This window comes from Arachis stenosperma, chromosome 9 (genome assembly GCF_014773155.1).
Source record: "Arachis stenosperma cultivar V10309 chromosome 9, arast.V10309.gnm1.PFL2, whole genome shotgun sequence".
In the NCBI taxonomy this organism is placed as follows: Eukaryota; Viridiplantae; Streptophyta; class Magnoliopsida; order Fabales; family Fabaceae; genus Arachis; species Arachis stenosperma.
In genome coordinates this window covers 88,027,582-88,032,479 of record NC_080385.1, presented here as the reverse complement: position 1 = coordinate 88,032,479, position 4,898 = coordinate 88,027,582, and the positions used below count along the sequence as shown (strand labels likewise).

The window sequence follows — 4,898 nt, the reverse complement described above, 5'->3', positions numbered from 1 at the left end:
TTCCAGTATTACCACTGGATACATAAATGCCACAGACACATGACTGGGTGAACCTTTTCAGATTGTGACTCAGCTTTGATAGAGTCCCCAGTTAGAGGTGTCCAGAGCTCTTAAGCACACTCTTTTTACTTTGGATCACGACTTTAACCACTCAGTCTCAAGCTTTTCACTTGGACCCCAAGCACATGATTAGGGACAGCTTGATTTAGCCGCTTAGGCCTGGATTTTATTTCCTTGGGCGCTCCTATCCATTGATGCTCAAAGCCTTGGATCCTTTTTACCCTTGCCTTTTGGTTTTAAGGGCTATTGGCTTTTTCTGCTTGCTTTTTCTTTTTCTTTCTATTTGTTTTTCGCCACTTTTTTTTCGCAAGCTTTTGCTTTTTCACTACTGTTTCTTGCTTCAAGAATCAATTTTCATGATTTTTTAGATTGTCAATAACATTTCTCTTTGTTCATCATTCTTTCAAGAGCCAACAATTTTAACATTCATAAACAACAAGATCAAAAATATGCACTGTTTAAGCATTCATTCAGAAAACAAAAAGTGTTGTCACCACATCAATATAATTAAATTAAATTCAAGGACAATTTTCGAAATTTATGTACTTCTTGTTCTTTTGAATTAAAAACATTTTTCATTTAAAAGAGGTGAAGGATTTATGGAATTTATTCATAGCTTTAAGACATAGTTACTACATACTAATGATCATGAAGTAGAGACACAAAACATAGATAAAAATGAAAAACAGAAAAAAATAAGAACAAGGAATGAATCCACCTTAGTGGCGTCTTCTTCTTGAAGGACCAATGATGTCCTTAAGCTTTTCTATGTCCCTTCCTTGTCTTTGTGCTTCTCCCTCATTGCTCTTTGATCTTCTCTAATTTCATGGAGAATGATGGAGTGCTCTTGATGTTCCACCCTTAATTGATCCACATTGTAACTCAAATCTTCTAAAGAGGTGTTGAGTTGTTCCCAAAAGTTGTTGGGAGGAAAGTGCATCCCTTGAGGCATCTCTGGGATTTCTTGGTGATGAGCTTCCTCATGCGTCTCTTGGGTTCCATGAGTGGGCTCTCTTGTTTGCTCCATCCTTTTCTTAGTGATGGGCTTGTCCTCCTCAATGAGGATGTCTCCTTCTATGATAACTCCAGCTGAGTAACATAGATGGCAAATAAGATGAGGAAAAGCTAGCCTTGCCAAAGTAGAGGACTTATCGGCTATTTTGTAGAATTCATGGGAGATGACTTCATGAACTTCTACTTCCTCTCTATTCATGATGCTATGAATCATGATGGCCCAATCCACAGTAACTTTAGATCGGTTGCTAGTGGGGATGAGGGAGCGTTGGATGAACTCCAACCATCCTCTAGCCACAGGCTTGAGGTCTAGTCTTCTTAGTTGAACTGGCTTGCCTTTGGAATCTCTTTTCCATTGAGCTCCTTCCACACATATGTCCATAAGGACTTGGTCCAACCTTTGATTAAAGTTGACCCTTCTAGTGTAGGGGCGTGCATCTCCTTGCATCATGGGTAAGTTGAACGCCAACCTCACATTTTCCGGACTAAAATCTAAGTATTTCCCCCGAACCATTGTAAGATAATTCTTTGGGTTCGGGTTCTTACTTTGATCATGGTTCCTAGTGATCCATGCATTGGCATAGAACTCTTGAACCATTAAGATTTTGACTTGTTGGATGGGGTTGGTTAGAACTTCCCAACCTCTTCTTTGGATCTCATGTCGGATCTCCGGAAACTCATTTTTTTTTAGCTTGAAAGGGACCTCGGGTATCACCTTCTTCTTGGCCACAACATCATAGAAATGGTCTTGATGGGCTTTGGAGATGAATCTTTCCATCTCCCATGACTCAGAGGTGAAAGCTTTTGTCTTCCCTTTTCCTTTTCTAGAGGATTCTCCGGCCTTAGGTGCCATCGATGGTAATGGAAAAACAAAAAGCTTATGCTTTTACCACACCAAACTTAAAATATTGCTCGCCCTCGAGCAAGAGAAGAAAGAAAAAAAGAAGAAGAAGAGAAAATATGGAGGAGAGTGAGGGAGAGGTGTATTCGGCCAAGAAGGAGAAGATATGTTTGTGTTGTGTGAAAATAAAGAAGAATTGAGGGATGTATATAGTGAGGGGAGAGGGAGTAGGTTCGGCCTATTTAGGGTGGGTTTGGGTGGGAAAGAAATTTGAATTTTGAAGGTAGGTGGGGTTTATGGGGAATAGTGGATGGATGTGAGTGGTGAAGGGGGTGATTAGGAAGAGAGATTGAGGTGATTGGTGAAGGGTTTTGGGGAAGAGTGTTTATTGGAAAGAGAGAATGAATGTTGACAAGAGGGGAGAATATGGTAGGTGGGGATCCTGTGGGGTCCACAGATCCTGAGGTGTCAAGGATTTACATCCCTGCACCAATTAGGCATGTAAAATGCCTTTGCATGCAATTCTGGCGTTTAAACGCCGAAGTGATGCATGTTCTAGGCGTTCAACGCCCATGTGCAGCATGTTTCTGGCGTTGAATGCCAGTTCCATGCTTGTTTTTGGCGTTCAGCGCCAGCTCTCCTCAGGGTGAATTCTTGGCGTTTGAACGCCAAGATGTTGCTTATTTCTGGCGTTCAACGCCAGATCCATGCTCTGTTCTAGCGTTGAACGCCAGCCAGATGCTCCTTACTGGAGTTTGAACGCCAGTAGGTCCTTCCTCCAGGGTGTGATTTTTTTTCTGCTATTTTTGATTCTGTTTTTAATTTTAATATTTTTTTCGTGACTCCACATGATCATGAACCTAATAAAACATAAAAGAACAATAAAATAAAAATAAAATTAGATAAATAAAAATTGGGTTACCTCCCAATAAGCGCTTCTTTAATGTCAATAGCTTGACAGTGGGCTCTCATGGAGCCTCACAGGTGATCAGGTCAATGTTGTATAATCCCAACACCAAACTTAGAGTTTGGTTGTGGGGATTAACCACCAAACTTAGAGTTTGGTTGTGGCCTCCCAACACCAAACTTAGAGTTTGATTGTGGGGGCTCTGTTTGACTCTGTACTGAGAGAAGCTCTGCATGCTTACTCTCCCTTGTTACAGAAGGATAGCCGTGTGCCTTAAACACAAGGTAGTCCCCATTCAATTGAAGGACTAATTCTCCTCTGTTAACATCTATCACAGCTTCTGCTGTGGCTAGGAAAGGTCTTCCAAGGATGATGCATTCATCCTCCTCCTTCCTAGTGTCTAAGATTATGAAATCAGCAAGAATGTAAAGGCTTTTAACCTTTACCAACATGTCCTCTACTAATCCATAAGCTTGTCTTACTGACTTGTCTGCCAATTGTAATGAGAATAAGGCAGGTTGTACCTTAATGATCCCCAGCTTCTCCATTACAGAGAGTGGCATAAGATTTATGCCTGACCCTAGGTCACACAGAGCTTTTTCAAAGGTTATGGTGCCTATGGTACAGGGTATTAAGAATTTGCCAGGATCTTATTTCTTTTGAGGTAAAATTTGCTGAACCCATGTATCAAGTTCACTAATGAGCAAGGGAGGTTCACCTTCCCAAGTCTCATTACCAAATAACTTGGCATTTAGCTTCATAATGGCTCCTAGATATTGAGCAACTTGCTCTCCAGTTACATCTTCATCCTTTTCAGAGGAAGAATAATCTTCAGAGCTCATGAATGGTAGAAGGAGATTTAATAGAATCTCTATGGTCTCTATATGAGCCTCAGAATCCTTTGGATCCTCAATAGGGAACTCCTTCCTGCTTGAGAGACGTCCCATGAGATTTTTTTCATTGGGATTCGCGTCATCTCCCTCCTCCTTGCATTCGGCCATATTGATTATATCAATGGCCTTGCACTCTCTTTTTGGATTTTCTTCAGTATTGCTTGGGAGAGTACTAGGAGGGGTTTCAATGATTTTCTTACTCAGCTGGCCCACTTGTGCCTCCAGATTTCTGATGGAGGACTTTGTTTCATTCGTGAAACTTAAAGTGGCCTTAGACAGATCAGATACTAAGTTTGCTAAATTAAAGGTATTCTGTTCATAATTCTCTGTCTGTTGCTGAGAAGATGATGGATAAGGCTTGATATTACTGAGCATATTTCTTCCACCATTATTAAAGCCTTGTTGAGGCTTTTGTTGATCCTTCCATGAGAAATTTGGATGATTTCTCCATGATGAATTATAGGTATTTCCATAAGGTTCACCCATATAATTTACCTCTGCCATTGCAGGGTTTTCAGGATCATAAGCTTCTTCTTCAGAAGATGCCTCTTTAGTACTGTTGGATGCATTTTGCCATCCATTCAGACTTTGAGAAATCATGTTGACTTGCTGAGTCAACACTTTGTTCTGAGCCAATATGGCATTCAGAGCATTAATTTCAAGAACTCCCTTCCTTTGAGGCGTCCCATTATTCACGGAATTCCTCTCAGAAGTGTATATGAATTGGTTATTTGCAACCATGTCAATAAGTTCCTGAGCTTCTGCAGGCATTTTCTTTAGGTGAATGGATCCACCTGTAGAGTGGTCCAATGACATCTTGGAAAACTCAGATAGACCATAATAGAATATATCTAATATGGTCCACTCTGAAAACATGTCAGAAGGACACTTTTTGGTCATCTGCTTGTATCTTTCCCAAGCTTCATAGAGGGATTCACCATCTTTTTGCTTGAAGGTCTGAACATCCACTCTAAGCTTGCTCAGCTTTTGAGAAGAAAAGAATTTATCCAAGAAGGCCGTGACCAGCTTATCCCAGGAGTCCAGGCTATCTTTAGGTTGTGAGTCCAACCATGTTCTAGCTCTGTCTCTTACAGCAAAAGGGAAAAGCATGAGCCTGTAGACTTCAGGATATACTCCATTCGTCTTAATAGTCTCACAAATCTGCAAGAACTCAGTTAAAAAC

The 4,898-nt window shown here is 40.7% G+C and overlaps 1 non-coding gene across 1 annotated transcript; it reads left to right on the top strand.

The window, feature by feature from the left end:
* Window positions 1–4,589: 4,589 nt before the first annotated feature.
* On the top strand, window positions 4,590–4,693 carry LOC130953357 (small nucleolar RNA R71). Its single transcript, XR_009075528.1, has one exon. It is a non-coding gene; the product is annotated as a small nucleolar RNA R71 (small nucleolar RNA).
* Window positions 4,694–4,898: the final 205 nt, after the last annotated feature.